Source organism: Conger conger, chromosome 16 (assembly GCF_963514075.1).
Source record: "Conger conger chromosome 16, fConCon1.1, whole genome shotgun sequence".
NCBI classification, from domain to species: Eukaryota; Metazoa; Chordata; class Actinopteri; order Anguilliformes; family Congridae; genus Conger; species Conger conger.
Window position 1 is genome coordinate 7,915,426 of NC_083775.1, and position 10,000 is coordinate 7,925,425.

Below are 10,000 nucleotides of genomic sequence, written 5' to 3' on the forward strand. Positions count from 1 at the left end.
AATTGTACAGTGCTTTGGATAAAGGCGCTATATAAATGCCAACCATTTATGGAACCAGTAACCCTCCGGTTCCAGCCAGACGACCGCTGTTACCACCTGAGCCAATGTAGGCCCCCCGAGGACTCCCACAATGCACTGTGGTTTCCTATAATCGTGCTCAGCGAAAAAACCGGGGCCCAATTCCACACACACACACTCACACACTCTCACACTCTCACACTCTCTCACACACACACACACACACCTGCGGAACAAACCTCCCATTATCCCTCAACCCCTGTTCCTTACCGAGTGACAACGCAAATCTACCCTACAGAAAAGCCAGTTTCTCCGAGTAATCGCCCACCGCAGCAGATCTCACCCTGTGGCTCCATTTGCATGATCACGCTGTCCAATTGTTAGACGCCCCAAGTAAATCCCCTTTATAGTCAAAGAGAAAACTGTACCAAACGTAAAACACAAGGCACCGTACCAGACACCACCGGGGAAATAGTTTTGTTTGTTGTTCCCCCTTTTTTGCAGGAACATGAAAATAAACGGGTTCTACTTGGCTGCAAACCAGCGGCCCACTTATGTAAATTTGTGGGTTCAGAACCACAAGACCACCGGGACCCCCCCCTGGAGTCCTCTGGTGGGGATTCAGCCAGGAGTTCATCTTCAGAGTTCTCTCTCCATCTCAAACAAACGAGTCTGCACAGTGCTCAGCAGATCTCCAGGGAGACGGTCTGTTTTAGCGGTGTGTTAGTCCAGAGAGCACTGGAGTGGTGTGAGAGAGGAGGTCCATTATTGCACCGTATCACTGAACCGTGGAACACCGAGATCTTTGTGAGTCAACACTTCATCTACAACAATAATAATAATATTAGTATCTCTAATGAATTCAGCAACAAAATGTACATTTTTAAAAAAATGAATCAGCATTTCTTATGTTCTGTAACATCAACATAACAATGCTTAATTAGCTTTGACTCATGAACGGGACAGAAAAACCTCAAAACCTTATCTGTTTCGGTCTTTTTTAAAATTTTTTATCCCAAACGGTTTTGGTGTTTCATTTTTCTTTTCTTTTTTTAAAGATTTAACTGGGGCCTTCCCCCCTGAAGCTTCCTGCCTCCTAATGCTTTCTAATTGGAGCTGTCCCGATGGCACCAGTGTGTCCAGCAGACAGGAACTAAACCAATGTGTACAGAAATAAGAGCAGCAGGAACTCATTAAGCACAAAACTTGCGAAGGACAAAAGCAGCAACTGCCACAAGCTCCCAAAAATCTGCGACATCACGGCGTGCGTTACTCCTGCAGAGCCAGAGAGCCAGGCTCCACACAGGCTCAGTGTGACGGGCTGCTCATTAGCACCAAACACCACGGAGAAAAGGGTGCTACACGCACACACATGCACACACGCCCTCGCACACACATACATGACCATGCTCATACACATACGGGCACATAAACGCACACACACACACACAGACATACACACACGAGCACACACACACACTCACACTCACACTCACACTCACACTCACACTCACACTCACACTCACACACGCACACACACACACGGGCACACACACACATGCACACACGCCCTCGCACACACATACATGACCATGCTCATACACATACGGGCACATAAACGCACACACACACACACAGACATACACACACACGGAGGCACGCAAGCACATGCACACGCACACACACACAAACTAAAGTTGACTGTCTCCAGTTTGGCCATCACAACCGCAATTATGGCCTGGGTGGGGGGCGGGGTCACTAAGATCAGGGCAGTTTGAGCTGTTCTAGGGCCCCACAGAAGCACACACTTTAGTTCGGTAAGGGCAGTCATCTGGCAGGCGCATGGCTGCCGGTTAGGTGTCAAAGCAAAGCGTCCCTGAGCAAGGCACCTATCCCACAAGCTGGTACCTTGCACGGCAGCCTATCGTGAGTGTGTGTGAATAAGAGGCATCAACCGCGAAGCGCTTTGGATAAAAGTGATATATAAATGGCATTCACCACTGACAGAGCTCAGGAGGCATCAGCATGCGGGTCCACTCAGCCGTTGTAAACCCCCGAAAGGCACTCACGGTGGCACACAGGGAGTGCCATTTGCATCTTGGCAGAACGCTACGGAGAACTAACAGCCCTGAACCGAGTCCAATATTGTGTTCGCGAGGCTCATGATGATCTCACGCGTTTACCGCCGTAATGGCGGGAGAAAGGGGCGCAGAGAGAGGCGCCGCCTCTGGTCCCGTGTCTCGGGCCGGGCTGAGTGCCGCGGGAACGGGGCTTCGCCATTCCCCTCACGGAAGCGCCGCCGATCCGGAACCGGAGAAATCCAATCCCGCGCTTCCTGACGGGAACGACGCTCTTCCCGCCGGCTCAGCGGAAACACGGATTTAATTCACACCGGACGCACACCTGGGGGGGGGTTAATAAACCCACGGGTCACTGTAGCGTAGTGGTTAAGGTAAATGACTGGGACCCGCAAGGTCGGTGGTTCTAATCCCGGTGTGGCCACAATAAGATCCGCACGGCCGTTGGGCCCTTGAGCAAGGCCCTTAACCCTGCATTGCTCCAGGGGAGGATCGTCTCCTGCTTAGTCTAATCAACTGTATGTCGCTCTGGATAAGAGCGTCTGCCAAATGGCAATAATGTAATGTGATGTGACTGAGAACACACCCCGCGGGTATCGCCGCCCGTGGAGATAACCGCACGCCCCGCACCGGGACTCCACTGTGCCCACACGCCACGAACACGTCCGCATCAACACCGGAGCAGGTCACACGCCAAGAACACGCATCAACACCGGAGCAGGTCACACACCACGAACATGCATCAACACCGGCACAGGTCACACAGCACGAACACGTCCGCATCAACACCGGCGCAGGTCACACAGCACGAACACGTCCGCATCAACACCGGAGCAGGTCACACGCCAAGAACACGCATCAACACCGGAGCAGGTCACACACCACGAACACGCATCAACACCGGAGCAGGTCACACCGGACACCGGCTCAAAGCAGATCCGCTTTGCCGCAGCGCGGAGAGAAGGATGGAGAGGTCCGATCGCACTGGAACCGGAGACATACGGAGCCCAGCCTGGGCCCACACCCGGGAGCCCCTAAGCGCCGTGCGCTAGGACGCCGTGATGCCATATTATGAGATTAAACGCTTTTATTACCCGTCTCTGCGGGAGTTCATTTGGCTGGGTCAGCAGAAGCACAGGAGAGCGTGCTCAGTGGCCGCTGCGGAGAGGAGGAGGAGACGGGCACATAAATAAAGGCACATAAACGTGCGGAGTGCAGGCCGACATTACGCATTCACCCGGTGTGAAGCCTGGTCTGGGGGCCACATTCCTGGGGGCCACATTCCTGCGGCCCCTCCCACCGCCCCCAGCCCCCCCCCCCCCCCCCATCACCACCGTTTCTGCAAGGCAGTACGGATTACAGCCCCGTTCACACCCAGTTTTTAAATGTTAAATAAACACACAAAAACACAGAGCTGTATTAAGTGGCACGTGTCATTTCTGTCCAGTCACATTGCTCATGGGGCGACATGGCTCAGGCAGTAAGAGCAGTCGTCTGGCAGTCGGAGGGTTGCCGGTTCGAGCCCCCGACCGGGCTGTGTCGAAGTGTCCCTGAGCAAGACACCTAACCCCCAAATGCTCCTGACGAGCTGGTTGGCGCCTTGCATGGCAGGCAATCGCCGTCGGTGTGTGAGTGTGTGTATGGGTATGGGTGAATGGAGAAGCATCAATTGTACAGCGCTTTGGATAAAGGCGCTATATAAATACCTGCCATTTACCATTCACCATTCACGGGTGGAAATGCAGCAGTTGCTGACGTGAAGGTGCAGTTCAGCATTCTGCCTCTAGGGGCAGCAGCGATGGTTAAAGCAACAGGTCACAAGGCTGTTCGTCAGCGAGACTGAGATCCGCACAGATTTATTTCACAACAAGAACTCACCACTCATTTACAATGTCAAAGCGCTTAAGCTGCCCAGATTCGGCAACAAACTGACAGGATTCCTGGGATTGATTATTCTTATTTCCTGGATTTATAATGAAGGGAGAGAGCATCTCCATTCAAGGGCACAAGGGCAGCAGGGAGACGGCAGTTTGCCGAAGGGTACAACCGCACACGGGATTGGAACCAATGTCCACCGTTCTAACCACCGTGTTAGCATAAAGTACTCCTGTATTCACTCCCACCGATCTAGAGCCACATTAACAGTGTGCCGTTTAATCTCCACATTCTCGTCCTTCATCTGGAGCCCGGGGGGAAAAACCCCCAAAGACTAACATGAGCAGAACAGAACAGAACGTCCGTCCAACTGTGAACCGGCTCGTTAAATCAGGGACGGCTCCCGCTCTCGAATTTAAAAAATGCCAAACCCGTGTTGCCACTCGTACTCACGAGAACTGACACAAGGCAGTGGTAAAGCCACCTCATCTTACAGCCGACTCGCTGCCTGCTTACTGTGAAGCGTGTTACGCTCTTAGAAATGACTTCAATCCTGAGATTTTACCCATGGTGCAGTTTTATAAAAGCGGTCTTGTTGAAGACGCACTCTCACAGAGACAGAGAGGGTACACTCGTACGGCACTCTCACAGAGACAGAGACACTCGTATTGCACACTCTCACAGAGACAGAGACACTCGTATAGCACACTCTCACAGAGACAGAGACACTCGTATTGCACACTCTCACAGAGACAGAGACACTCGTATTGCACACTCTCACAGAGACAGAGACACTCGTATAGCACACTCTCGCAGAGACAGAGACACTCGTATAGCACACTCTCTCAGAGACAGAGACACTCGTATAGCACACTCTCTCAGAGACAGAGACACTCGTATAGCACACTCTCACAGAGACAGAGACACTCGTATAGCACACTCTCACAGAGACAGAGACACTCGTAAGGCACACTCTCACAGAGACAGAGGATACACTCTCACAGAGACAGAGACACTCGTATAGCACACTCACACAGAGACAGAGACACTCGTATAGCACACTCTCACAGAGACAGAGACACTCACACTGCACACTCACAGAGACAGAGACACTCGTATTGCACACTCTCACAGAGACAGAGACACTCATACAGCACACTCTCACAGAGACAGAGACACTCGTATAGCACACTCTCTCAGAGACAGAGACACTCATACTGCACACTCTCACAGAGACAGAGGATACACTCTCACAGAGACAGAGACACTCGTATAGCACACTCTCTCAGAGACAGAGACACTCATACTGCACACTCTCACAGACAGAGACACTCGTATAGCACACTCTCACAGAGACAGAGACACTCGTATAGCACACTCTCACAGAGACAGAGACACTCGTATAGCACACTCTCACAGAGACAGAGACACTCGTAAGGCACACTCTCACAGAGACAGAGGATACACTCTCACAGAGACAGAGACACTCGTATAGCACACTCACACAGAGACAGAGACACTCGTATAGCACACTCTCACAGAGACAGAGACACTCACACTGCACACTCACAGAGACAGAGACACTCGTATTGCACACTCTCACAGAGACAGAGACACTCGTATAGCACACTCTCACAGAGACAGAGACACTCGTAAGGCACACTCTCACAGAGACAGAGACACTCGTATAGCACACTCTCTCAGAGACAGAGACACTCATACTGCACACTCTCACAGAGACAGAGGATACACTCTCACAGAGACAGAGACACTCGTATAGCACACTCTCTCAGAGACAGAGACACTCATACTGCACACTCTCACAGACAGAGACACTCGTATAGCACACTCTCACAGAGACAGAGACACTCGTATAGCACACTCTCACAGAGACAGAGACACTCATACGGCACACTCTCACAGAGACAGAGACACTCATACTGCACACTCTCACAGACAGAGACACTCGTATAGCACACTCTCACAGAGACAGAGACACTCGTAAGGCACACTCTCACAGAGACAGAGACACTCATATAGCACACTCTCTCAGAGACAGAGAGGATACATTCATACGGCACACTCTCTGGCTTTAACCCCTGATAGACTGATGTGGATCCAAGAAAAATTTCCCTTAATAACTCAGCCCTGTGAAAAGTAAGTTTTTTGGAAGGTTTTATCCAAAAGAACCAAAAATCAGTAGCCATCCTTGCATTACCATTTCAATGTTCAGTTAACATCACAAGAATTCCTACCTCAAAGGTTTAAACATGAATCATTTTTTCACCACCTTAAAAGTAAAGTTTTCACAGAGAATTTCAGTAATTCATAAACTAACTGAACTATATTCGATTGAGGGGAAAAAATCTAAAAACAGCAGAAGATGTTTTAAAGGGGAAATGATACCGTAGTGCAATAATGATACAGTGGTGCACTAATGATACCATGGAGCGATACCGTGGCACCCTAACAATACCTTGGTGCGGTAACAATACCGTGGAGCGCTAACGATACCGTGGAGCGCTAACGATACCGTGGAGCGATACCGTGGTGCGCTAACGATACCGTGGTGCGCTAACGATACCGTGGTGCGCTAACGATACCGTGGTGCGCTAACGATACCGTGGAGCGATACCGTGGTGCGCTAACGATACCGTGGTGCGCTAACGATACCGTGGTGCGCTAACGATACCGTGGAGCGCTAACGATACCGTGGAGCAATAACGATAATGTGGAGCGATACCGTGGTGCGCTAACGATACCGTGGTGCGCTAACGATACCGTGGTGCGCTAACGATACCGTGGAGCGATACCGTGGTGCGCTAACGATACCGTGGTGCGCTAACGATATTGTGGAGCGATACCGTGGTGCGCTAACGATACCGTGGTGCGCTAACGATACCGTGGTGCGCTAACGATACTGTGGAGCGATACCGTGGTGCGCTAACGATACCGTGGTGCGCTAACGATACCGTGGAGCGATAACGATAATGTGGAGCGATACCGTGGTGTGCTAACGATACCGTGGTGCGCTAACGATACCGCAGAGCGATAACGATACCGCGGAGCGCTAACGATACCGCGGAGCGCTAACGATACCGCAGAGCGATAACGATAATGTGTTGCGATCGCCCAGCAGCTGGCTGCCTGTGGGAGTATTAACGGGCCGCGGCGAAGGTGGAGAGCGCACAGAGAGTAAAAATATCCTGCCAGCGCGTGACTGGAACGCCGCGTGCTTCACACCTCTTCCCGCTGCTTCCTGGCACGCTCCACTCTGAGGAGGACGTCCGCAGCGTCACCCAGCCCGCGGGTGTCTCTTTCACGCTGGCACCGCTGGCTTCCGAGAGCCCCGTTTGGCTAAAATAAACCACTGTTTACTTATTGCTAAACATTGGGACACACTGCTAGCCATTGTGCTACACTACGAGCCATTATACTGCTGTACACTGCTAGCCATGCGAGCTAAGTGCGTTGCAAGTTGTTAGGTCCACAGCCTTGGGCTTGTTTGTGGTAAGCAGATGCATCACTCCCCCCCCCCACACACATACACCACCAGCCCCATCTGCGCGAACATCTGTCCGCAACAGACCCAAGGGACCCCCTCAAGGTCGGTGTGATTTCTACGGTTTCCCGGGTGACGGGTGTTCGCCGTGACCGGTCACGCGGGTGAACGAGGTCACCTCGCAGACGGCACGTCCGCCGACCGAGGCAGTGCCCACTTACCGCTGTTGCGGTTCTTGCGGTTGGACTTGCCGCCGGTAAGCAACATCTTCAAGCTGTTCCTGAACATGGCTGCACCAGTCCGCTCGCGGCTACGGGGAGATCTGGGGAGAGAGCAGACGGATGGACAGATCGTAAACGTTACTGACATATCCATCACGCGCGCACACATACGTACACACAGACACACGACACACAGACGTGCACACGCACAGACACGCACATGGACGCACGCACATATACACACAGGCACGTATACACACACACACACACACATATATATACATATACACACGCACACACACATGCACACGCACAGACGCGCATACACAGTAAACTCAGCCTTAAAAATCAGGAAATATTCTCTCATGGACAACAATAACAGTAAATTGAGCCGACTACATTTGAATTCATGATATGTAAATGGGTAATACAATACTATTATTATTATTGTATTATATTACGTTATTATTTACTATACTACATGGGCATGTGCAGGATTGTGCCACTTGTCCATATGGCACTTGACCATATGATAATGAAACCCAATAAAATTAGAATAAAATAGTCCATATAAAAGAGAACAATCTTCTTTTAAACTTTGTATTTTTGGCTGACATTCAGTATATGACATCGACTAGATGAATATCTGTGAAAGGGATTAATTTGTGGAATATTTTTGACAAGGAATTAAAAATTTGAAGTACACTTTGCAATTTAAAAAAAAAGTTTAAAAATAACGTGTTAAAAGTATATAACTGAGGTATGATTATTATTGTAGGAAACGTTTTGAAGTTTTGTTTTTGTCTCTATTCTGTTTTGGTTTTTGTATAGACTAAAACCTAGTAGTCAAAGGGTTGAATATGTGAATATGTTATGTAAAAAGGGGTAGGTGCAATAGACACGTTTTCGGTCAATATTGTTATTCATTATTTCTATGTGCATTCATTCTGAAAAAATTGTTGATAAGGACCAAAATAAATAACTACTACTACATCATAATTCTGCAATAATCACTGACGAACTGCTAATTTAACAAATAACAAATCAGGGTGCGGTCTTCCAACCTCCCTTTATCTGGGCATCAGGTGTGAAGACTGGCCAATCAGCAGCAGCAACTGTTCAATAAATTACCTTGGGGGAAGAAAAGAAAACCAGGGCCGGCTTTGGATTTAAGGGCCGGGTTTGGACTTGATTTGATCATCTCTGGTAAAGATATTTCACCCATTTCTCATTTTGCGCGTTCCTGAATACAAACCTAACGTACGGTTTCTAAGTACCGTGGCTCTCCGCTGCACCGAAGTGAAGCCGTTTCCACCGGCGCTTGCGGCAGCGCCCGCCGAACGTAACTCCGTTCGCCGCAGCCTCTAAAGCCGGCTTTACCGGGGCTGTCAGAGCCGCAGCGGGACGTGACTCGTACCCGTAGCTTTGTAGCGCGGATTTAAAAACCCGCCGTCTGCCAGACCTCGTTATTTCATCCTGCTGGAGAGCGAGCTCTCTGCCACGGAGCCGTCAGCTGTATCCCAGTCCTCCGCGGAGGAACGGGTAGAGCGTGAGCCCGGCTGAATAGCGCGGTGGCGTCTCCAACCGACAAAAACGTCCGACCGACTCTTCAACGCCCGCCCCGTGATTCGGTAAAAGCTCGGTCGCCTTGGAAACGGTCGAGATCAAAGCGCCCCCCCCAAAAAAAATGCTTCTTTCTTCATTTTTATTTTTTTTTCGCCCTGAAAACGGGTCTTTCCAGGCTGGTCAAAGCGTAGCCCTGTCTACTGTCTCACAAAAACAGAGCCTTTATGAGCCGAAAATGTGCAGAGCCAGGATTTTATTTATAATTCATTTCCTGGGCTGAACGCAGAATAAATAGCCGGGATGGTTGTACAGTTCTGGAGGTCCATAAAAAGGCGGTACACCCACCATACTGTGCTGTAGTTATTCGCAGAATCTGAGGATGTAGGAATAAATAATGTTTATTCTGAAATAAAAACATTTTGCACTTTGCAGGATTTTCAGCCTTGCTGTAGACCTGTGTTTTACAAATACATCTCCTCCTTGGTCCTCAGCACCGCCCACCCTGCATTTTTAGCTCTTATATTCATTTAAAAAAAAATGTTTTATATCTCTGTTATTCGATAGCTGATTGCAATTCCAAGGTTGACTCATTTCTTTTGTTCCTGATCGTTTCCCATTTTCTCCCACTTTGGTGGCTAATTCTCCCACGTTTTCCACACTGCTACAACCCTGCCCCCTGGGGGTCAGAACGAGATCGACGTCATCTTCAAGCCGCATCGTCTCGAGCTCCGGACCGTGAT

At 49.9% G+C, this 10,000-nt stretch overlaps 1 pseudogene; it reads right to left on the minus strand.

Moving 5' to 3' along the window:
- Positions 1–10,000, minus strand: part of LOC133114637 (protein TANC2-like) — a 144,283-nt pseudogene that overhangs the window by 96,777 nt on the left and 37,506 nt on the right.